Here is a 27,191-nt window from a genome sequence, read left to right as displayed (position 1 = left end):
AGAACTTGCGTGTTCCGGTCGGGTAACTGGAAAGCTGCTCGCCGATTTTGACGACGTGTTTTGACTTTGCACGGGCGATTTGCCGCTTAAATAATCTGGAGGCACGGTTGTATTTCCTCTTAAGAACTGTGCAGTTCGGATCCTTTGTGCCATTATTATATGTTTAGTGTTGTATCATGAATGCTTACTTTATTTTACTTTATAAAATTCTCGTGTCACAATGTTAGTTACCTTACTCCTCCGAAACGGCTTTACTGATTTTTACCAAATTTTATGTGCATATTCAGTAGGTCTGAGAATCAGCTACTATCTATTTTTCATCCCCCTAAATGTTAAGGGTGGTCCACTCCAAAATTTATTTTATATTTTTTTGGGCGTAATTTTTTGTTTTTATTTTTTTATGATACGACATTAAAAAATACATATAACCCTAAATTTTCAACCCTCTACGATCAACCCCTAATTTTGTATCGCGATTTTATTCTGTTCCATCCACAAATCCGCTATAGGGTTGCAAGATGGCAATGGATCAATACTTACAATAATTATTGTAGAACGATAAATGTGGTAGGTCTGAGAATCGGTTTCATTTAATTAACTTAAGTCTTTCTAGTGGCATTTTCCCAGAGGTTTTTAAACAGGCAGTTGTAATTCCGGTTCATAAGAGTGGTGACAAAAAAGTTGCTTCAAACTATAGACCCATATAATTGCTGAGTGTTTTTAGTAAGATCTTGGAAAAAATAGTTAATATCAGATTAACCAAGTTTCTTGAAAAATACAAGCTACTTGCGCAAAACCAATTTGGTTTTCGGTCAAATCGATCTACTCTAGATGCAGTACTTGAGGTTACTAAATATATCACTAGTACCCTAGATAGTGGCAATAAATGCATAGGCGTTTTCCTAGATCTGCAAAAAGCATTCGATACAGTCTCAATTCCTATCTTACTCAACAGACTTTCCAATTTGGGAATAAGAGGAATAGCTTTGGACTGGTTCAAAAATTATCTTAATGGAAGATAGCAGTGTATTAAGATAGGCGATCTTACTAGTGATCTTATCACCATTGACTATGGAGTTCCCCAATGAAGTGTTTTGGGCCCTACACTATTCCTAGCTTACATCAACCCTCTTTGTAAGATTTCTCCCACATCAGGACGTATCGTTTGCTTTGCCGATGATACTGTGGTTTTATTTCATGGAAATCAGTGGGATGACGTGAAATCGTTAGCTGAAGAAGGATTGAGCCAAATCACGTCTTGGCTGGAAAATAGTATACTAACTGTCAATACTGCTAAGACTAAATATATGTGCTTCAATATCTCCAACAGAAATAATCCTGACGGACAATTTACTCTCCCAATACACACGTATCCTTGTAACCGGAAAAACAATCGATCTTATTGTAAATGTAACATCCTAGCCAAAGAGGAAACCATAAAATACCTTGGTGTTACGCTAGACGAACACCTTAATTGGACGGCCCACATTTATAATACAAAAAATAAAATAAAACGTCTCATTCCATTATTTAGAAACCTAAGAGACGTGGAACCAGTCGAGACAACTATGATGGTGTATCAATCTCTCTGTGTTCCAATCATGACCTATTGCATTTGTGCGTGGGGTGGAGCTGGCAAAACGTTTATGCTTCAGTTAGAACGAGCGCACAGAACTCTACTAAAAACAATTTTCAATAAGCCGTTTAGGTACCCAACCAACCAATTACATGAAGAGAGTAAACTTCTTAGTGTCCGTCAGCAATATATTTATGGAATAATTTCAAGATTTCATGTAAAAAGTAATATAAATTCTAATGATAATAACAGAATAAACACATTTCGTACCCCAATCACTAAAACAGGCTTTGCTCAGTCACAGTATGAATTTAATTCGGCATACGCTTACAACTACTTCAGTAAATATAATAAAAATATAAGTAAAGTAAATAAATTCTCGTTAACAAAATCTTTAAAATCATGGCTAATAGTATTAAAATACGAAGATACAGAAAATGTTCTTAAAATTAAAACTTAATATTCAATTACTAACATTTATTTAATCTTGTGCACAGTTTGACATACTAACAAATACTTAAAAAAAAAAACAAAAAAAAAACACACACACACACAGCAACACACACACACACGCACACACACACACACACTTACACACACACGCACTCATACACATACACGCACACCCACATACCTCTTTTTAGTGAGTTTGCTAATTATGTTTAATAATGGATAGCCTTTCGGAAGGACCTAGCCTCTGCAACTCAGGGTATCCTATCACAGAGGGTAGGGCACAAAAACATTTTGTACCACATATTATTAGTTGAATAAAGGATTATTATTATTATTATTATTATCTACTTTTTACTCCCCAAAATTTTTTTTTATTACTTTATATGGCAGTACAGTATAGCCGAGTGGTTCCCAAATCCCGGTAGGTGCAAGCATTTATATGATGAATATGGATGTTTGTTTCAGATGTGTGTTTAAATGTATTTATGTATGTTTAAGTAAGTATATTGTATTTAATATATCATTCTCTTGTAACCCATAACACAGGCTATATATGCTTAACTTGGGGCAAGATAATTTGTGTGAAAGGTGTGTCAATATTATTATTATTATTATTCAACGTTTGCTGGATCAGCTAGTTTTACTTTAAAAGTCTGTAATTTTTCACAAATTACTAATTCCCGATGATGAGATATCAATAATATTTTATTGTTAAGCACGTTCGATCACAGACACAAATAGAAAGGGTACAAAGTCCGTTGAGAGTCGTTGTCACAGCTGCCCCCAGTTCGCCCGCTACACTCTTTGCTCGCTCTTTTCCGAACACAGAAAATTTCCTTCATTTTAGATTTCAAACCTCCAGAGGCACGTTAGTGTATCTATGAGATGATACGATCCCATACCATTCTATTTGCTATTGATATTTACTATGTGGTTTACTGTTGAGTTTGTTGTTAGTTTATTCCTTACAAATATTAGTTTAAAATACGATATTTTCATCTCTCTGTTTCCAAGTAAATATTATAATAATAAGTATTATCAGATGTTCTAAACATTTTAACTTTTATAGTTGTGGAAACGAGAAATTGTCTCACATAAACGATAATAAAAGAAAACCAGCCATATACATTAGTAATACCCGGTCATGAAATGTGAGGTCAATAATTATTATTATTAACAGTGGATCTAATGATTCGAGCCAGTTGTATGCGGTCAAATGGGAAAATTTGGTACTTCTACCCAGGGGTGAGAACAATGAATGAAAATACGTTGTTTTGCAAAAAATACATAAAGTTCCAATTTGCGTATAACAGTTATGGTAGCACAATTTGGCGACCTTATAGCTATTTAGCGATCTCTTCCTGGTAACCTAAAGGTGTAGGATATTTTATTTATAACTTGACATAATGCAATAAATTAGCATACTATAGGATATAAATATAAATTCAACTTACATTTATAGTGTGAGATAAATGCACAAAAAAGGAGAAAAAATAGAATTTAACAACTACAAAAATTGTGCCTGGCTGGCTTGAAGTATAGTATTATCTAGCCTAAAACGATAGGAGATGTATAGAGATTTCACATTTCTTCACAAAACAAAAGAATGAAGCCGATGGAAGATGAATACTTATTGATTGATGATTTGAATATGCAGTCAAATGGAAGAACCCTTGTACTGGGAAGCCCTTGACCAGAGGTGAAAATAATAATCTGTGTGAGGGTGAATTTCCACTTTATTTAATTGCAGGCCACTGCCTGAAGTCCTGCCTGCTTGAAGTGAGGAAATATGTAACCTTACTCAGTAAACCAAGTTTTTAGAGGGCAATTTGACCTACTATTAACAACAAAAATCAAAAACTAAAAAATACTGGTCTTTTACAAGTGAACGCAGTAACCTATTCTTTCTTATCGTTAAGCTGGAGCATGTGATGCCGGCTTTGTACATCACAGTTTAAATTTTAGACTTAAGTTTATTCCGGTTCTCTTTTACGATCCCCCGATAGATTTTGACAAGGCTGGTGTAAGAAACAAAGCCGTGCTGCCGTCTACATAGTAATGAATGCTACTAATTTGGGCTTATCGTTGATGCATAAGATAATTTTCTCATTTTATTGCCGGACAGAATATATTATTAATCTTTCTATCGCCGATTTCATTATGTTTGTACAGAACCTAGGAAGAAAAACATTGAGAGCAATATTAAATATAAAATTCAGGTAGTTTTAATAGTAATCAAGAAGGAAGTTCACAGTAAACATGGACATTAATATCAGCTGTGTCTGCAGAGTGAATAAATATAAAACAGAGTTTGCGCTCATCTGAAGGATTATAGGAAGCTAGCCGGGCGGTAGTCATTACACGGTGACCACAGATCAATGAATGCACAGACAAAGCGGTCCCGTCAGCGCGCTCTAATTGGACGGATATTACGCAAACGATGTGTGCTCGTTAAAGTGAGCTTTGCTATATTATATAAATAATATCCCGTGTGTGCGTGTGATTGTAGTTTACGCTGGTGGAAATAGCTTTTTTGTATTCACTTGTTTGATAAATTATTATTATTCATAACTGTTTCTAAGTGTTAATTATAATTCGGAATCCTCCTGAGCAATTTGCTGATGGAAGAATTACATTTACATTTCTAGATCTATAAAATGTGAATGGGGTGAAATTAATAATTTTGGTGATGGCAATCAACGACAATTCAATTATATAAAATGCCTCGTGTAGATGTAGATGTAGATGCGAAACACGTGTCAAATTGTTTAAAGACAAATATTGGCGGAATTAACACTAAAGAAAACTCAAATCATTTGGATAATTATGGATATCCGTAAGGTAACGCCTACTTCAAAAAATTTTCTATAATTAAGAGTGGCTATATTTCTGAATTTTTCGAGGTTCTTTTTCGGATTTTCAAAGTAAGTCAGACAAACTTTCGTAAGAAACTGTCGAACAAAACCGTTTCTTATGACGCTACCCTAATGATGAGAGATAAATGATGGTTTTGTATGTATTGTTTGCGAATGAGCGTTGCTTCTGGTGCTTGGTCAGTTTTATCTTCGGGGGTTTTATTTTTTGTTTTTATATTGATAATATATCATTTAGAGTTTTTTGTTTAAATATACAATTGCTCGCATATAAATTGTATGCAAATAGATACCTCTACTGCATTATTTATTTTTTTTGTTTTCTTTTTCTATGATTAATCACATCTTTTTCCCCTTTTTGATACTTACACAATAAGTCAAAACGTTTGTTTCATCACTTTACGTATTAATAATAATAATAAGCCATTTATTCCATAAAGTTCTTAAAATCTAGTGTTAATTTTATTTAAGGTGACCAGTTTAATTATTTATTATATATAATTTTGGTTATGGACCCCATTTTGGGTAAAGGCCTCCCCCAACTTTTTCTATTTTTCCCTATCCTTGGCCTGATCGATCCAGTTTCTCCCCACCGACTGCACAATGTCATCTGCCCATCTCTGCTTTGGTCTACCAGTGCATCTTTTACCTGGTGGTCCTTTCCATTTGGTGGTTTCTATTGTCCACCTTCTGCCTGTGAAGCCTGCCATTGCAGGCCAGCCCATTGCCATTTCAATGTTAGCGCGTGTCTTAGTGCATCGGTAAGCTTGGTTTTCTTTCTAATGTTTTGTAGTTTTCTGATCTGCAATATGCTTCTATCCATTGCTATTTTGTCTTTTCTATTTTTTGTTCTATTTCTTTTGTGAATGCCCAGGTTTGACAGCCATATAGCAGGCATGGCATAATACAACTGTCCGTCACGATTTTTTTCATATGCAGACTATAGTTGCCTTTTAATATTTCTTTAAGCGACCAGAATTTTTTCCACAATAATGTTATTCTCCTTTTTAGTTCTTCTAAGTTGCTGTTTGTATTGAATGAGACTTGTTTCCCCAAATAGATGAAACTGTCAACATATTCTATTTTGTGTCCGTTTACTTGTATTGGCCTTCTGTAATGGTTAGTCATTATTTTTGTCTTGTTTGTGTTCATTGCAAGACCAACTTTTTTACTTTCTTGGTCCAGTGTTGTTACCATTTCCTCTAAGTCTTTAGGTGATTCAGCCAGTATCGCAATGTCATCTGCAAATCGCAGATGATTGAGGTATTTACCATTTAACAGAATTCCTTTGTGTGTCCAATATATTTTACTGAAAATGTCTTGAAGAACCGCTATAAAAGCTTAGAGACAATGGGTCACCTTGTCTTACACCTCGTTCAATTTTGAATGGTTCTCCGCTGGTCTCCAGTCTAACTTTGCTTGTACTATTTTCATACACGTTTTTTATTATGTTAATATATTTCTGGTCGATATTTAAACAGTAAAGCGCGTTCCAGATAGAGATGTGACTGATGCTATCGAAGGCATTTCTAAAATCTATAAACGCCACATAGAGTGGTCTGTTAAATTCTCTGTGTTTTTCTATTACTTGTTCAATTGTCTGTATCGTCATCATCATCACTTTACGTACACTGTATAAAATATAATGATATAATGCTGAAACTGTAAATACAAATTAAAATAGTGGCAATGAGTTTCTTGCCACTTCTTTTCATCATTTCCAAAGTTGTGGTAAAATCTTTGACATTCATAAGCGTCACTGTCCAATTTGAATAAATGGTTTATCTTTATTTTTTTATGCACTGGACCACCAACTAATATGGTTACATGGTAAATACGGATGAAGTCACAGGTAACAGCCAGTATAATATATATTAGTCTGACTTGAATAAGGTTGAGCATTATTATGTTGAGATACAGTATTTTAATTGCACCAAAACTTATGAACAATGATGCGATTGAAACACGTGTCTATGGATCTTACGCCTCCACCACTCAACAATTTACCCAGTGGGTGTTATAACTAAGTCAACTGTCCTACCTACTAACATAACTTTCCAACTGTGTCTCCAGCTACAAGGTTACCTTACCGATAACCTGATCAATCCTAATTATTGCATTTCTGGAAATTTACTTCAGATTTCGCTATTTCAAATCCAAACAGCTTAGATAATTAATACATCTAGAAAGAGCCTTTTGCTGCTAGATGTCCCATGAAAACATCCCAGGTTTATTACTTTAGTGTGTGTGATAAGCTGTGTCTTACACCCGTGAATGGTTTTTACTTTATTCAGTTAGCGTGCGTGCATTGCTCAAAACAGAGGTTAACTGATAACTTAATTTTTTTTCGACGTTTTTACAGCTGTCACAGTCTTTCTAGACGTATAAATGATCTAAGCCAAACAATTTCGGCTTTAAAAATAAACTTGATATAATGTAGTACCTGAGAATAAACCAATTATTTGCAAATATTTTACAAATTTTCCTTATGATTGGTTTATTCGGACGTATAACGTTTCCCGCGTTTATTTGCAAGTCTGCTTGACATTGGAAATACTTCAGAATCATCATTGTATTGACAGTGTTGTCAGCACTGACCTCTACTACAGTGCCACAAGGGTCTTTTGGGGCGTGGCCAAAATTGGTACTGAGCCATTTGAGTGTTTCATTTAGTTTGAGTTTGAGAGTTTTGTTTGAGTATCGATTCTTTGATTTAAAAAGAATGTTATTACTATTTACAACTATAAAACTGACGAAATATTTTGTTTGTACCGTTGTCTCGTCGCTGTCTTCCAGAAAAAAATCCGACCATTGTCTGGTCAGGAGTGTAGTGCCTATCAGACGTCAACGTCGTAGACCACCAGCGACCCGCCGCGTTTGGCACTACAAGTCAGGAGATTGGGATAGGATGCGTTCCTTTTTTGCATCCTACCCTTGGGGCAGGGTTTGTTTCCTTTCGGATGATCCTAGTACCTGCGCCGTTGCAATAGCCGATGTGATACTGCAGGGCATGGATATTTTTATACCAAGCTCTGTAGTACCGATCGGTGGCAGATCACAGCCCTGGTTCGATGCGTCAGTTAAAGCAGAGATGCTGCTTTGCTCTATCACATCGGCTATTGCAGTCAGATGACTGCAATAAACAGGCGTATAGAACTTGGGTGGCGGCGCTGGGCTCAAAGGATCCGAACTGCAAAGTTCTGAAGAGGAAATATAACCGTGCCCCCAGATTTTTAAGCGGCAAATCGCCCGTGCGAAATCGAAGCACGTCGTCAAAATTGGCGAGCAGCTTTCCAGTTACCCGACTGGAACACGCAAGTTCTGGTCGTTGTCGAAAGCTGCTCTTGGTAACTTCAACCAGCCGTCCATGCCGCCGTTGCACATGAGGAATGACACCCTGGCCTATACGGCAAAAGAGAAAGCCGATCTCCTGTGCACTCTTTTTGCCTCCAACTCGACTCTTGACGACAACGGAAAAACACCGCCGACCATCCCGTGGTGTCAGAGCTCCATGCCTGAAGTACAGTTGCGACAGAAAACTGTTAGGCGAGCTCTGTTTTCGTTGGACGTCAGGAAGTCGAGCGGGCCGGATGGCATTTCTCCAATCGTGCTTAGAACGTGTGCCTCTGAGTAAACGCCGGTGCTAACGCGTTTATTCCGGCACTCTTATTTAAAAGGCGTAGTCCTTGATTCATGGAAGTCAGCCTTGTCCATCCGATCCCAAAAAAAGGAGACAGTTCAGATCCGGCAAACTACAGGCCTATTGCTATTACCTCCCTACTCTCCGAAATCATGGAGTGCCACCCAACTCGGCACGCAACTGCGAACACACCCCGAGGTGTGTGAAGTGCCTCGGCAAACACGGCACGGAGTGCCCTCGACCAGCGCAATGCGCGGAGCCCCCGGCCTGCGTCTTGTGCGGGGAGAAGGGGCACCCCGCGAGCTATCGCGGGTGTCCCAAGGCACCCAAACACAAGCGTCACCCAGGGCACCGCAAGGCAGAGCAGAGAAGGTGGAGTTCACTCCGACCTTCAAACCTGCGCCGCCTCCGAAGGTAAACGCCTGGGCGAGGTCTCCTCCGGCTGCCAACGCTGCCACAGAGGCCACTCTCGCGGCCCCCACGCCCCTCCGGCCATCGCTAGCGTCCCGCCCGGTGGCATCGGTCCCGCGACCGAGGCCACCGGCGCCCGCGTCCGCGGCAACAGTTAACCAAGGCGGCAGCACCTTTGCCTTCATGTTCGAACTGTCAGAGCTGTTCGACATAGATGAAATCATCGCCCTGGCCAGCAGGATCAAGGCTGTCCGGGACGACCCGCCGTCGCTCCTGCAAGTTATGGCAGACAACGGTAAAATATTCCGTGCCCTCACCGATATAGGGCGAAAGTATAAAAACATTCGCGATGCCTAATTACGTAAGCGGACGGGTTAAGCCACATACGCTCCGCATAGCGTATTTTAACGCCCAAGGCCTTAAGCCTCAACTAGACTTGGTGAAGGAGTTCGCTCACGAACATCAATTAGACCTATTCTTAGTGCAAGAGACATTTCTAAAACCACGTATACGCGATCCGCGTATCGCTAATTATAACTTAGTCAGGAATGATCGCACCACCCGTATGGGCGGCACCCTCATTTATTTTAAAAGGTCTCTACACTGTATACCTATAGATCCTCCGGTCCTCACTAACATCGAGGCCTCTGCCATCCGGGTCAGTATGGCGAATCACCAGCCGATCACTGTTATTTCAGCTTATCTTCCGCCCAACAAACAAGTATTATACACAGATATAGAAGCATTACTCGGCCACGGGGCCACAGTCATAGTGGGCGGCGATCTTAACGCCAAACACTCCAGCTGGAACAGTAGAGCCACAAATAGAAACGGAATCTTATTAGATTCGCTGACAGACAAGCTGAACTTTTCAGTAATAGCACCCGACGAACCAACACATTATCCGGATAACGTCGCGCACCGATCCGACATTCTAGACGTTGCGTTACTTAAGAACGTAACGCTCAATGTAAATTCAATCGAGGTTTTTCACGAATTAGAGTCAGACCACCGGCCCGTCGTCCTAAATCTAGGCCCACCGGTTAACTTTCAACTGTTGGTGATCGACTGGCAATGGCTGGAAAAGGATCTCGAGTCTATCAAGTCCGACGACCTTGACCTTATACCGGACGTCATCGACTCGGTCGACACGGCTCACAGTGCTATCTCTCATGTGACGTCACATATACAGAATAGGATCAAGGCTTGCTCCAGGCAGATTCTGACGATGCAACCGGATCGCGTAAACCTGCCTCCAGAGGTCAGGAACTTACTCACACAGAAGCACAGAGCCACTAGACTTTACGATAGGTATCCGTCGGTCGAGAATAGGCGCCACCTCCGCTACCTACAGCGGCTGGTACGGGAACGTATCGCGGAACACCGTGGCGAACGTTGGGACCGCTTGCTCGGCAACCTTAAGCCATCACATGTGGCTTTCTGGAAGCTGCCTCGCGCGTTCAAATAGGAGCCGCCCACTGTCATGCCTCCTTTGGACAGACCGGGACTGCAGCCGGCGCTCGATGACGATGAGAAGGCTGAATGCCTCGCCGATAGTCTCGAGAGTCAGTGTTCTCCAAATGCAGCAGCCGACCCGACACACGTTGACGAAGTTGATCGTGAAGTTGAACGTCGCTCCGCTCTGAGCCCTTCAGGCGATGTAGTAAAACCCACCTCTTACGAAGAGGTGAAGCTAATCATTAAGGAGCTTAACTCCAAGAAGGCCCCGGGGCCCGACACTATAAACAATAGGGTTCTTCAAATCCTACCCTCGACTCTTATTACTTTATTGGTTACCATTTTTAATATTCTATTGTCTAACAGCGCGTTCCCCGAACAACAGAAGGATTCCATTGTTATCGGTATCCCAAAACCCAATAAACCTAAAGCTAATCCGAGTAGCTATAAGCCTATTAGCTTATAGCCTATATTAGCTTAATTAACTCGATCGGGAAACTTTACGAAAGATTAATTCTCGCGCGTCTTAATCATTACATCGCGGAGCTCAACCTGATACCCGACAATACAGTTCGGATTCAGAACCGCTCACTCGTGTCCCCAGCAGGCTCACCGACTCACCGAGTACATTCTCGAACGGCGTCAACTTCACGCTACCACGGCAGCCGTGTTTTTCGATGTCGCGAAGGCATTCGACAAGGTATGGCACAACGGCTTAGTATTCAAGCTGTATCAATTGGGAGTGCCAGACAGGCTCGTGCGCATCATACGAGCCTACCTTACTGATCGCTCCTTCCGATACCGAGTAGAGGGCACCCTATCCTCACCCAGACCCATCAGGTCTGGCGTGCCACAGGGTTCAGTCCTCTCTCCCACTCTTTTCTCGCTCTTCACGAGCGACATTCCCAAGTTTCCGAGTGTCCAGCTCGCTCAGTACGCTGACGATACGGCACTCTACTTTGGCTCCGCTCTATGGAACCGCTCAACCTTGAGCAGGAATATTAAAGTGCTTCAAGCCGCCGTCGATGAACTAGGCAACTGGTTCAGAAAATGGCGGATTGAAGTGAACCTCACCAAGAGTGCAGCGGTACTCTTCGGTAACGCGAATAGCATCCGCGCTAAAAAACGACCGACCGACGTCATTAAATTTTATGAAACACCCATACCGTGGGTGAAGGATTACAAATACTTAGGAGTCACGTTCAACAGCAATATGAACTTCAAGAAACATATTGATACGGTATGCAATAGAGCCCGATTTGTCCTCAGTCGCCTTTATCCACTTGTGTGTGGGCGAAGCAAACTTCCGCTTAAACACAAAGTGACGCTGTACAAAACCATCGTACGCCCATACTGTCATACGCAAGCGTCGTTTTCGCGCACACCCGACCGAGCTACTTACGTCGTTTGCAAGTAGTTCAAAATAAATTCACGCGCATGGCAACCGGAGCCCCGTGGTTCATCCGAAACGTTGACCTTCACCGCGACCTAGAGCTTCCGACAATAGCTCAACACTTTAAAGAGATCTCGCGACGCTTCTTTGACAAGGCGCCTAACCATCCCAACATCTTGGTTAGGAAGGCATGCGGGTACACCACCCTTCACCATAGTCTCAACCCAATAAGACGTCCCAGACACGTAACGGTAGACCCGGATGACGACATCTCGATCGCGAACGCGAAACCCACACAAACACCGACACAGACACGCACACACCGCCTTCGCAGGCGTAGGCGCGGTCAACCACCGCAAACCACTGGCACTTGTCGCTCTGACGATGGCCAGCGGCCCGCACCCTAGATACACCACACATTGTTTTGATACTCGACGAGACGTTAGTCCTCGTCCTGTAATCGCTTCACTACACTCACTCACACACGGACTGACTGACGGACTGACATACACCACTTACACAATCACAAACACACTCCACAAACAGACACAAACACAAACATACATGCACACAAACATTTACACTACGTACATACTTACAAACACACATACATACAATCATAAACACATACATACACACTTACATACATTACACAAAACATCACCACACTCGCCGGTGAGTGTGTTCTTATCACCTTTTCATCTTTCATCTTCATTTTCATTCTCTCTCCTTCCCACAAGGACACAGCCGGTCTGAGGTTCGAGTCTCCTTAGGAGACGCCCCGCGACTGTTGTTGCGTAGTCTTTGCAGCCTCCACGGCCCACGTCCTACTTCGCTGTGAAAGCCAGGGCTGCTAACAGCACAGAGGAGGTTTTAGTCGGTATGGGGTGTCCGCTTACGCGGACACTCGAGTCCGACATATTACGCCCCGTTCCGGGGCGTAAATACGTACCCGTATTTGCTCCTCTCAAAAAAAAAAAAAAAGAGTGTGGGCGGCGGTGATCACTTAACACCAGGTGACCCGTACGCTCGTTTGTCCTCCTATTCCATAAAAAAAAAAGAAAATCACTAATAATTGCCTCAGACTAGTATGTTATATTCTATAATTGGACGTTTTTTTCTTTTTTTATATGACAACGAAAGAAGAAAACTATACTGGCACGTAATTATATACTAATCATGTTCATCTTATTGTGTTGCTCCAGACGAAAACGTCAGGGCTATAAACATGATGGCTATTATGTGGGACACGCGATTGTTTGAGTTATGATTTACTCGAAAAAGTCTATCTGTATAAAATGTTTTTAGTTCCATAATTTTTCAAGCTTAAACTTCTAAAGGTGAGTTGAATAATTTTTTCATATTTATTATTTTATGTTTGTTTATAAGCCAACATTGCTATATGTTGCCTTTATTTCACATTAAATTCAGTTCCAAAATCATTTTTGGCAAGTCAGTTCTGCTTGTTATAGAGTATTTATCTAAATTCAAGAAACGTTTGTGTGGTAAAGCTTACTATAACATAAATGACTTTCTTAATGATGCCACAGTTAGGGAACGGAGCGACCGCCCTCAGGCTATTAAATAATAAGTTTAATTGTACAATATTATTTTATAAACATATTTTTTGATGAAAAAAACCTGTTGAGTTTGTTGCGCCCATTTTTCTCAGGCATCCTTTTTGGAATGGATAGTTTTTGAGTTTCAATAAGTGATGTCAAATCCTATTTTAAATAAAAATATTTGAATTTGAATCAAGAGATTCTAGAAAAGATCTTTAGAATTTTTTCAGCATGACGATTGAATAAATATTTACGATTTTTTTTTTACTTAGAGATCTTTTGTGAAAGTTTCAAGTAATGAAAATAAAATATATTTACATAGTTCAACAGATTATTCTATGGGTCGTTTGTAATTTTTCAAAATACTGAAAAAAATACGGGTAATTTTCAACCCCAATTCAACCTTAGCGGAGAATATGTATGCGATATAATAAAAATATCATTGGCATTGAATGAAGCCGGTCCTATGGAATATAGAAACTATTTTCAATATTTGGAGCAAGAGCGCACAATATTGTCCCGGCCATAACATTAACCTTTCAATTCCAAACACGACTGTATCGAAAAATGTAACTTTGTAAACATAGGTGGCGTCTATCTTTTCCTGCCATAATTCATAACGGCACGCCTCTCCGGCTCCATAAATTACTGGTGAGGGTTCCTTCGATAGAATATCGACGGTGCACGTGACCACAATACCAACGCACTCCACTCCACTCCTCATGGATCACGAACTTACAGATTTCCCTGACGCCTTGGGATTGCTCTCACCGTGAGCCGGATTTTCCTGTATTTTATTTAGAAATATATTTATTTTTAGTGCCCACCTATAACGTAACTTATGGGTGTGGTCATTGATAAATTATCATTCACTGTTAGATGTTTGATGTACCAGTGAATTTGAAGGAATGAAGTTTATTTATTATTTAATATAAGAGTTTAATATTAAATACTCGTAAATTGTATCTGAATATTTTGATTTGTTCCATCATTATTTATTGATGATGCGATTTGTATCTAAGCTTGATTTTTTAGGCTGTGCTTGAGCATAATAATTATAATTTGACGACCCATATAGCCGAATGTGACCCTGACTACTAAGCTAAAGGTCCCGGGTTCGAATCCCGGTGGGTGCATTCATTTACATGATGAATATGGATGTTTGTTTCCGAGTCATGGATGTTTATATGTATTTATGTTTTTTAAGTAAGTATTTAAGTAGTAACAAATATGTCGTTGTCTTGCAATCATAGTACAGGCTATGCCTAGTTTGGGGCAAGATAATTTGTGTAAAAGTGTGTCAAAATTAAAAAAAAAAAGTAGATTATTATATATTTTAGTCGTTATTCAGAAATATTTATTAGATTTTTGTTGAAATTTTTCTAATTACCCTTTTATTTATTTTTTTATATTCCTTTCTGCAAGGAATTTTAGAGGTAAAGTTTGTATTTTGATGACAGATTGACATCGTATTTTCATATAAGGGAAAACAGTGATACGACATCTGATGGAGCTGATTTACTATCTTTCCTGTATCTGCTTCATAATACCAATGAAACAAAAACATTAAAATTGCTAATTGAGAGAAAAAGTGACCCAAATTTTTTTATAGGAGAAAGTGACGAGAAGAGCAGACCTGATGGTACGTAATACGCCTAGCCTATTTATTAATTTTTTTATTGTAAGGAAAATAAAGGAAAATACAATACAAAAATTTACTTGGGCACAATACGAGTTATGGAACAGTAGCGTAACGCAGTGTCAGTATCCTTGAAACTTATACCTACTTCTACGTTAAGCGCTAGGGTTGGCACATACAAGAAAACTTACACCAAGTCTCCGAGTTGAACGGCGTGACACTCAATTGTTTTGTCTCCCCAAGATTGCTTAGCGGCCGTGTAAATCGTGTGTATGTGTGAGTGCGTCGTTTCAGGCGCTCTAGTATGAAGTTAAAGTATTGTTATATCACTGTATTATAACTTGGGTTTGTGTGGAGTGCAGTACGTCCTATATTGCTATTTACAACAAAATAATTCCATTGTTGTAAGCCTCAAAACTCTGAGAGGCATAGCAATTGCGTTTGACAATTTCAGACATAAGATGTAATATATGATGAGCACAATAATTTCACTACCTGCGATATACTATTATAATACTTGCACATTATTGCTTCACAGCTGAAAATGGCGTTAAAAACAAGATGATTAGCCGTTAACGTATTAACGGAGTGACTGGAAAATAATTATGTTGAGAATTCTGTTGTATAAATACAGAAATGCGTGATCTGGGCAAGAAATTGAGTGCAACGTAATGAAGTTCCCTTCATGACGTTGCACTCAATTTCTTGTGTGAATATATTTAGAAAATGCATTTGATAAATGTAATATACTATAACTTATAATTCATTTTAAGACAGTGAAATTAAAAAAAAACTTAAAGCCGAGTCCATTTTATAAAATAAGAAATATTAAGATCTAAGAACTATTTAAGCTTACATTTATAAATTCTGTGTTTTTTGTTCTTAATACACTACGACATACCGCACATCCAATTGCGATAAGACTTTGCAAACTAATTGCGGGAACGACCAAGTATATACTTCTTAAACTAAATATAAATGCTTCATCACAATGAGAATAGTCAGTCGCTAGGGCGTGCGTGTAAGCTCATTTACATGCATAACAGATCTCAGATTAAGTGCTTATTTCTCCAATAATTAGGTATAATAATATAAATGCTTATGATTTATCAAATTTCTTACATTTTTCGTTTCTTTATACATTCAGGATCAATGCTCTACAAAAGTTGGCCTCCGCACCCATGCTCTCTTATATAAGGAAAAAGGAAAGGAAATATACCCATGCTCTCTTATATAAGGAATAAGGAAAGGAAATATAAAATCTTAAGCATTTATATAAATATATATGCTTATGATTTGTCAAATTCCTTACATATTTCGTTTTTTTACACAATCAGGATCGATGCTCTTCAAAGGTTGGCCTCCGCACCCATGCTCTCTTGCAACCACAAAGTAATCAAAGGAAACTTGCTCAATACTTTAATAATATACACAAATAAAATTTGAATGAATTCAATTTCCTAGCATGCAAATATTGGGGTTGAGCAGGTTATCAACAGTTAAGTAGATACTGTAGATGAAGCCACAACCTGAGAGATGAACAAAGCATACAAGAACTTATGACAATACGTCACTCGAACGGTTAGTTCAGGACCTCTCACGTTCCGTGCAAGTCGTTGGTTCGAGTCCCGCACGGTTCGTAAAATTTTTGTTTTCAAATTTTATTTGTGAATTAATCCTAGAAGTGAGGGTTATCACTTTAAAAACATAATAAATTACAATTATATTAGTCACTTGAAAAATTTTTCTGCTTAATCTGAATAGACTTCAGACAACAGTCAACAGAATGTAGGTATTATTTTATCATATTATTTTGCTTTACTGTCAATACAATCGGAATAAAATAATCGTTTAGAATTCACGCTCCCGAAAAAAATACAATAAATCGAACAAAACATAATCAAGGACCGAACAAAACACATGTTTAAATTTATTTCCCAAATGCTGATATAGGAAAACAGTCACCCTTCTCTTAAGCGATTAAGGTTCAAATCTGATTGCAACAGAAAATGCTTCATTTTTCAAACAGTTCGGTTATAAATCACAGCCAGTGGGCCGTATTTCATAGAGCAATAGAGAGCCTATCAAATGACTGAATGGCAATACGAAATGAAATCGATATTTTTCAAACAAAAATAGGTTTTCCAGCTTGACAAGAATTTAATGATCGAAAAAGATTTCTCATCCAGTGAAAGCTTTGTAAAAATATTAAAAAATTTTGAAGTTCCACATTAACAGGCCATTTATTTAACTGTGAACGACTGGATCACTTGGCGTTGCGTAGAGACGTCGCTTCATTGTGCGTCTTCTACCGCATTTTTCACGAGGAGTGTTCCGAAGAGTTGTTTCGCCTGATTCCTGCCGCCGAATCCCACGTACTTTACTTACAGGAGCTTTCTTCCACGTACTAAAAAGCTGTGGAATGAGCTTCCTTGTGCGGTGTTTCCGGGACGATACGACATGGTTACCTTCAAAAAAGTGCGTACACCTACCTTAAAGGTCAGCAACGCTCCTGTGATTCCTCTGGTATTGCAAGATAATGATCAGTTAACACCAGGTTAAAAAAAAGTTTATATTTTTATGTTAGAGTGGCTATGCGAGTGGGCGATAGGTTCGTCTGAAACTAGAACCACAGCCCACTGCAAAAATGGACATTTGCATGACAATATCTACAGGTCAAGTATGTATTGTCTACTTTTGAAGTGATACCATGCTCTGTGCTAGAAAGTCTGTAAATCGTATTTGTTGTTAGCGGATGTATTCTTGAAGAGATGATTCCACGAGGCTAAAAGTTTCTTGCAAAATTCAGCAATTTGAAGTGAGTTGATGAAATTCAGTAACCTAAAAAATTCTTTCAAACGCATCTCCTGACTGAAAAAAATAATTTTAAAAAAACAACAACCGACTTCAAGAACGCTATTCCAAAACAATAGATATAACATGCACTAAAAAGTATAAAAATAATTGGGTATTTTTATACAATCTTATTATAGTTACGATTATTGTAATGTTTGGAATCGGTGTTCTTCCGCCGCGACCCGCTCTCGCTTCTCACCTCCTCACGACTCAAGCACATCTCACCTATAGCTATGTATGTAGTTACAAGCCAATCTTGGATGACACCGAGTCCAAAAATTACAATAATCGTAACTAAAATTAGATTGTATACAATTAAAACGTAATTATTTTTAAACTTTTTAGTTTAGTTATATCTATTGTTTTGGAATAGTGTTTTTGAAGTCGGTTGCTTTTTGTTATTTTTTTTTTATTTTTTGATTTTTAGTGAAATTGAAGTACACTAACTAACAACTTGTCTAAATATGTGCAGATATACTAAATTTTTCAATGCAGCAATGAACGTAAGCGCTTTGCAATTTGATTACAGACAGTTAGAAATTCTGCCACAGATCCGCACCCTTACTGTAAGTCGTTAAGGAATCCCATTGATCATCATATTCGACTACGACAATAACTATGTTATGGTCAAGTAATTAAGTCATCTACTTAATATCCGGATAGCAGAAAAAAGATTCGGCCGAGTATCGTTGATTTGCTCCTAAGAATTGACGAGTTCCGTTACTTTGCCATGGATTCCGTAATCAGAACCTAACCAAACTCTCACCAAACTATCTTTGAAGTATATCCTTTCCAAGAAAAAAAGAATCATCGAAATCGGTTGGCGCGATATTTATTTATTCGTAAATGTATCATTCAATTTGCTATACGTGTACATAGCAAATTTAAGACTTTTATGATTTATTTCATGGATGCAACTGTCAGATCTCGACCAAATTTTTGTATATCTGGACAAACATAAAAATAAAAAATAAATAATGAAATACCGACGCATTGAGAACCTCCTCCTTTTTTGAAGTCGGTTAATAAACTAAGGATGTGCAAAATGCTTACAAATAGACATTTTGCTTATGATTGGTTTGTCGACGTATAACGTTTCTCGCGTTTATTTGCAAGCTGCCTGACATTCAGAAAATTTAAGAATTATCATTGTATTGACAGTGTTGTTGTCGTTTAATTAATATTTTGTATATTCTTGGTTTACTCTGAGATATAACTTTAAACCAAGTTTATTTTTGGGGCCGTAAAAGTGCAAGAGTTGGTATTGTTCAAAGCTGGAATTAAGGACTTGCTGGATCATGATCTTGTTACATTGGTGTGTTCCTCGCACATTTTTGTTACAAAGATACCTTCAAAATTGAGTAACCTATTTTGATAGTGTACAAAGCTGTTACTAAAGTTTCAGCATTACGAAGAGGTAACTGAGAGGATGTGAGAAAGTTGTCGTCATCTTCAGACGCGGAGAACGTTGCGTTGTCGACTCACTGAGCCAGCACTGATGCTGCCCGTGCGAGGAGAGATACCGGGGTTGGGGAGAGGAGGTGGGGGGATATACCAAGCCACGTACTGCGCCTCATTTAACACAATCTCGTATGTATACGACGTGAACCCGCTTGTGAACACATGAAAGGTAACTTAATGTTCCTGTGCAGAGCTATGAAATAATGTTTTGATTAGTTTAACAATACTGTATTTAAGGGACGGATTTAAAGTTTATTAACCATTATTGTAAGTACTGTTATAGCTAAATGAAAGATTTTGTCTACTCTTGACAAAATATGTGAAGCACTTGCATTAACTTTAAAGACTCATGTTTATATATTGCCAAGATAAACGAGCATCGTATCTCCTGATGGTCAGTGATCACTGCAGCCTATGCCTTCAAGCAACACCAGAAAAACCACAGGGATAGCTATTAAGGTTTATATGTGCCGTAGCTAGTGAAATTATAGGGCAAATGTGACTTAACATCTTATGTCTCAAGGCGACGAGCGCAATTGTAGTGCCACTAAGAATCTTTGGGTGTTTCAAGAATCCTGAGTGGAACTGCATTGTTATGGGCAGGCAGTATTAATTACCATCAGCTGATCAACATCCTGCTCATCTCGTCCCTTATTTTCATAAAAAGAAATATACTTTCCACGCTTATAAACCTGGAAATAGCATATCATAAATGTACTAAAATATATTTGATTGATATATTGAAGACTTCACTGTGGAGGAACTTTTATAATCCAACTGGTAACGGTGGTATTTTACCTTGTGACATATGGTGTGATGGTGAAATATTAGCAGAACGGATCTGGTCAAATAGTCCCTCAAACACTTCCCAGGACACTTGCGGTAGAGAATACAGAAAGATCCAATATCATTAATCACATCTATGATTTATTCGGGATCGGGCTTGGATGGTCGATAATTCGAGCAGCTCTGGTTTCGCGATCAAATGTTTCAACCTGATACTGGAGCGCACTAGAGCCAAGATGAGAGTAATACCCGATATTATGTAGACGGATCTGATTTGAAACCGTCTTATAGATTGCTAGAATGCAGGCGGACTTGAAGTATATTTATTTGTATTCTTTTAGTTATTTATTTTATTTTATTAGTTTTTGAAATATTTGTATAAAATATGTATTTTCTCCTTTTGGAGATAATTAAAAATAAGAAAATAAATGGTATTGGAATGTATGTATACACTCTGTATTATCTGAGATTGTGATGTCAACTTCATTCACATGAGACTATGTCTATGAAATGGAAATTTATCAATCAATGGCTCAAAAAATATTAAGATGTGATTGAAAAAATAAAAGGTTGTATCGTATGTAAGCTTATATTGTATAATACTACACCAACCAATAATAACATTATGTTTTGAAGTCTTATTGGGAAAACAGAAGCCTAATAACTCACCGTTATATTTATAATAATATCCTATTAATATTATAAATGTGAAAGTTTGTATGTCTGGATGTATGTTTGAACTTCTTTAACACAAAAACTACTGAATGGATTTGGATGAAACTTTACAATAATATGGCCCTCACATCAGAATAACACATAGGCTATCTATATATATATATAAGAGAATGTGTGTTTGTATGTTCCCTAATAACTCCTAAACTGTTCGACCGATCTCAATGAAATCTTTTGGAATAGATTCGTTGAAGCTCAAGGAAGGTTTACATAAATTCAAATTCAAATTCAAATTCAGACTGAAATCATAATATTGAAAAGGCATTTATTTTCTCAAAATTGATTCCTTTAGAATTCTTTTTGATGTCATTTCTAATATACTAGATACTACTACCGCTGCGGAAACAAATGGCACTCTGCGAGAGAAGAAGCGGTGCAAGAAACTCTCCCAGCATTCTTTTTTTGCGTTCTTTTTAGTAAAAATATACAAAATTATTGCTATAAAATAATCATAATCTAGTCCCAGGCTGTCTGATCACTAGATATGCTTGATATTCAGCTGTGGAGAGATTTACGATAGAGCCATTTTTAAAAAAAACTTTTTTAATTTATATATAGGATGCCTGAAATGTGTCTGGGACTTTATTATAAAAGTAGTAGTAGTATACATTTACCCTTAAAGCTAATATGTATCTTATGAAGCCTATTAGAATTAGTTACAAGCAATCCATTATTTCTAGTGTTATAATAATGAAAATCACTATTATAAGCAATATGTAATTTTTTTTCATACATTTGGAAGGCAGATTTTCTTAGAGAAGAATGACCAAAAAACTCTAAGGTTGCTATTTTCAAAATAGATTAGCTATTATATGTTCTTATTTTTAATACAACTTACAACTTTAATAGTTGGTTACATGCCCATCTGCTAGCGAGAAACTAAGGTTGATTATTGAGAATTTGGTGTTCAAAACATAATGTAAATTTGTTAAAATGAATTGATATGTTTTTGCAGAGAAATATAGGAATATTTTCAGGAGAAATAATGAAATGAATACAATTCACTGTAGGTTCACTGAAATTAATTGTATAAAATTGAATTATGTTGGTTAACATTCCACGATAAACTCATTCATCTATTGATATCAAAAATTTTATAGTATTTAATATTTAATTTTTATAAAAATGTAAAGTTTATAAAAAATAGTAGGCTGTCCTTTCAATTTTATTTACATTTTCTATTTCATCTCAGTTAAATTAATTAAAAAATATATTATTTCATAAAACAATCAAACTTCACGAGTTTCAGCTTATTATCTTTGCAAGCATCGCTCACTATCAATAATAAAAAGTATGAAGGCATTCCCTCAAGAGATAATTCATATTATCGTATGTAAGCAAAACCATGGAGATTTCACCGCAAAAAGCTCTTAGTATTAATCTCATGATAGATATTACCCATACTCCGGTGTTGCGTTTCTTATAATATTGACTTATTCTCGTATCATTTGGCTCTATCCAGCCTATAAAAGTAATCGGATAGTGAAAATATTATCTGTTGCTAGTGTTGATGCTAATACATACAAGCGGAGGGAATATATAGTTTCTTTATTCACAATTACTGATGAAATAGCTTATTATTTTTGAAGTTTAAGAAGGAAAATGAACCCACGTAGCATCGTTGCCTCTGATCTTTTATCATACTAAAAATATCACAAATGCGATCCGGTCCTTACGCAGAGTGTACACACTCTAAAATTGTATTTACATGTAAAACTCAGCTTATAAATGGATACACAATATTAATTAGTGTTGAAGATTTATGTTGCATCGATATCGCTAATCTTTTACAATATAATATAATTAATCGATATTATGGCTATTTTAATACTGTCCATTTTTATGATACAGTTATTGTCACGATTACAATGCCACTCCTAAGAAAATACAGAATTATTTTAATCCAATAGTTATAACTACTTATCATTGACATGGGGTTGTAAAATTTAATCATGTCTGTTAAGTTGAAACATTTGTAAGTTTTTGTTGTTATAGGTCATTGTAACTGTAATGTCTCTTGTTTTTGTTCATACAGTACATTTTAAACAAGTTTATTGATTAATTTTATAGTTTCATGTTCGAAATTTGTTTGTTAAATTTCCATGACCTGTGATGATGTTATATAGAGCATTCCAAGCACCCCAATCTATCCGACGGCTTCCTAAACGTTGGACAAACGGATTTATAGATAACGGGCGTAGAGACGTCCCTTCATTGTGTGTCTACTACCGCATTTATCATATATTATCATCAAGTGTCCCGAAGAGCTGTTTAACCTGATTCCTGCCGCCAAATTCCAAGTTAGGATATCATCCTCACCATCTGGATGTTTGGCGATCCTCAAAAAAAGCGCGTACACCTTCCTTAAAGGCCGGCAACGCTCTTGTGATTCCTTTCCTCTGGTGTTGCAAGAGAATGTGGGCGGCTCTGATCACTTAACATCAGGTGACCCGTACGCTCGTGTGTCCTCCTATTCCATAAAAAAAATATACATATATTGGATACAGCATCTTACAGACTAATTTGTTATGTATGTTACTGCCATTGTAAAATACTCTATTTGATTGATATGAGGCCGTTGAATTTCTTGAATATTCTTCACACGAGCTCTACTTTTTCCGAAAGCGCTTAATATAAACCTTATTTAATAAATATTATTTAACTTTAACTTTTAAATCATCGGGTGTCCATATAGTACATAGCTTTATGATACTAAAATAATGATGTAAAATTGTTGCCCTTGACTGGTTTTAATGTTTAAGTTAGTCCGAATCTAATGGTGTATCACTCTCACTATCTTACGGGCTCCTGTCACTCGCCACACATTAAATGTTAGACTTAGTTTTCGCTGGTGCAGGACTGTTCTCACAAAGATCACCAGTAAGATTCCTACTATTACTACTACGCTAACGCAACAGTTTTCCCAAACCAGTACGAGTAAGTTACCTTTTAGCATAGTGTATACTCGCAACATAAAGGCCGGCAACACATCTCTTGATTTTTGGTGCTACGGATGTCTATGAGCGGTTGCCTCACCTTTCCTTCACGCAAGCCTCTTGCCCGTTTGACATTTTTATATAAAATGAAACTAGTTGTAAAGTTGCAGAAGATGAAGCTTAATAATGAAATGATAATAAAAGTTAATAATAACTGTGTTGTTGAATAAGTCTATATCGAAATCCTAGAGCGAAAATTTGTTGCGATGATTTCATATTTTGACGTGCCCAATGCCATTTTAAATTGACAATTCTACAAACAAAGAGCTCTTAATACTTTTTTTCATGCGTTTATATACGCTTTACACTATTAAAAAATATAAAAATCAGTATCTATAATAGTGGGTATTGCTTAGCAAACTTTCAGAAAAGAAATGATAGCAGGAGAAAGCCTCTCTAATAGCTTGGTCAAAAATTTATAATATTATAAATCACGCAAATTTTACATTAATTCTCATATATTATCCGCACAGTGCGTAGCATAATATAAGGTAATTATCTCTTTATTAATTCAAGTGTACACAGTTAATTATGTAAGGTATACAGTAAAATTTACGCATAAATATAATTACATTATTCTTTATAGAAATTAGCTTCTAACGGAAATAAGGTCAGCTTGTTCTAGTAGCAAGCACAACGAAGCTTTCCTTAACATTTGTTCAACATGAAAGCAATCCTTCACAATCCATTCAATGAAAACTTCAATTTCCGTAATTGCTCATAAATCTATCGGGGTTGCGTGGAACGTAGAGTCCTCGACTAATTGTTCCGCAAAAGAAAGTTGGACGTGAACTCCGAGTGAACGGAGTCCCGGTAACGTCACAGCTTTACGTTCACATACTTTTGTAATTAAATTTATTCCGATTTTTTTTATTATTAGATTAACACAAAATATGCAGACAATGATTCTTCCTGATTCTGTCAAGACTTTTTGAGCAATTCAAAAATATATTATAAGAATTGAAATACTTTGCAATATGACAATAACTTCATAAATATTTGAATATATTATAAGAAACAAAACTTAAATATTTTTATGAATTGCAGTCGATTAGTCGGTAATAGAAATAATTAAAATTGGCTTAAAATTAATACTTTTAAAACTAATAATACAATTCATCATTAGATTTAGTACTTACAGTTATTTTGTCACTTAGAACAAGTTATTTACTCGTCTTAAAAACCTTGGCGTGCACAACACAAGTTTTCAGCACTTACAATAACACTTTTAGAGTGACTGTTGCTACACCACAGCACTTTCACAGCACGGAATACGTTCGAATGGCGCTCAACGCGGACGGGATACAAACCGTCCGCTTGGGTCAGTGATCAAAATGTTACTGCTGGCTGCGCACGCCTAGACCCAGCCACCCCCACCCCTAAACCACAGTCGCGAAAAACCAGTTCATCAACGGAAAGTACTGAGCTTTGATGAGATGAACAACAGTTAAACATACAACCGATGTATCTTAGATGTCGAAAAAAAAATTAAGTCGGAAATCAAAGACAAAATATCGTAGTCCTCAAGCTAGGACATGACGTAATACAATTAATATGCCATTCCTCGCTTAAATAGTGGATAATATGTAGTAGCAAGAGCAAATTATATTTATCTATTATAATTATACTTTTGTTGTGCCGGATACTTCGTTGCATGTTTAAGTATTAATAGTAATATTGTATTCACAAACTGCTTTCGGGTACACTATCCTGACCTTAATATAGAACATAAAAATCTAATAAAAAAGGTTTTTTTTGTTAGTTGGAAGTCGGGTGCCGGCTGCCGAGTGCCGTGGGACTGAGATTCACCTTAAGTCCTAAGTCAGATATTAGTCACCGCCACCGAACGACGCAGTTATCCTGAGTTATGTCAGTCTCGTGAAGTGGTTAGCGCCCTGAGCTAATTTATAACTCGGTGTTCGAATCGAATGCTTATGTAAATTCGCTTCGAAGGTTCGATAAATTTCTTTTTACATTTCTACACAGTTAAACATCAAAGGGCATAAGTTCAAAGCCCTTTTACTATATTCATGTAATTCAGGCGTTCTCTTTACATCACTTATTTATTTACAGAACTTGTGATTGTAATAACGAGTTTGACAAAGATTTACACGGGAAGTTTTCCTTTTTTGAACAAGAGCTTGGAGTATTTATTCTCATATTTTTTCTAACCTTATGTGCAGGTGGAAGAATTTTTTTTATAGTTTTATGGATAAACGATATTAAAAGTCATTTTTTGGGCTGTGATAGCCTTACCCTTCCTCTATCACAATACTAGAAAATTACTGAAACGCCTAAGTCTTAAGAAGTGAGAAGAAGAAGAATTGATTTAATGAGAGAGTTTCTAGAATTTGAGGTGAGAGTATGATTTTATCATGAAAGTCTTTAAGTTCTTGAGGTTGTAAATGTAGAAATAATACTCCTCTTGTGCAACTTCCAAACGGTTTTAATTTCATAAATATACCTGTTTCATAAATAACAAAAAATTGTTTTCTTCCAAACACCAATCAAAAACATAAAAGCTACAGAATATAATATAGTTTATTTTTCATTCAAATTATCAAATTAATTTTATGTATCAAAAATGTTTGTCTCCACAACTAGTCTCCTGCTTAATATTTTCTACCAATTAATTTAAATAAGGCAGAATTTCAGAGCTAAGTCCCTCGAAATGATATGAATAATCATGAATGTTGTATTCTAATATACTCCAATTAAAACTAAAATATAGGTTCCAACTCTATGGATGTTATTCATTTTATGTGGTTTTTTTCGTTTAATGGATCATCGTACCTCTTATAAAAACATAGCATTGACATGACCCTGACACGTACTGACTAATAAACCTATATTTGCCTAAACTATAACTATAAACTATTGTATTGTATAAACTATTGTTAAAATATCTCTGAATGTGCAAAGAAGGTTTAAGTACAAATTAAAAACAAAGCATCTAGATCAAAGTAACAATTGCTCTACTATCTACGCCGTAACTCGTAGCTCGTAGCAACGTTGTGCTACGTTGTAGCTATCGTAGCGACAAAAGGTCCACTGCAGTCCAAAGAAAACCATCACAACACTAATATCTCAGGCTCGCCTTATCTTCGATACTTCAGTGTGCTCTCAAAGCAAACTTATCCTAAACCCATAGACTCAGCGTTTATATTGGCCTATAGTAACAAAAGTAACATTTTAGCTTATAATCTTGAAGTGAAATGGAGATGCTGTGCAATAGTAATAGAGTATAAAATCGATTGTCGCTAGGTTATCTAATTCACACCTATACCGGTTATCGGCGTTTCCTCACGGCTTTGTTCCTAATGTTCATTACGTATTCTCTCTACTGTTAAACGCA

At 37.1% G+C, this 27,191-nt stretch overlaps 1 protein-coding gene across 2 annotated transcripts in view; it reads right to left on the bottom strand.

The window, feature by feature from the left end:
* Nucleotides 1–25,165, bottom strand: part of LOC126975570 (protein sidekick-2-like) — a 308,905-nt gene extending 283,740 nt beyond the window's left edge. For both annotated transcript variants that reach the window (XM_050823516.1, XM_050823517.1), the window contains exon 1: nucleotides 24,976–25,165. The gene's annotated coding sequence lies outside the window, so the exon portion shown is untranslated. The remainder of the gene's footprint in view (nucleotides 1–24,975) is intronic.
* Nucleotides 25,166–27,191: the final 2,026 nt, after the last annotated feature.

The sequence above is a fragment of the Leptidea sinapis genome, chromosome 36, assembly GCF_905404315.1.
Source record: "Leptidea sinapis chromosome 36, ilLepSina1.1, whole genome shotgun sequence".
Lineage (NCBI taxonomy): Eukaryota > Metazoa > Arthropoda > Insecta > Lepidoptera > Pieridae > Leptidea > Leptidea sinapis.
Note: the sequence above shows the minus strand (reverse complement) of the source record. Positions and strands in the feature narration are given on the sequence as shown.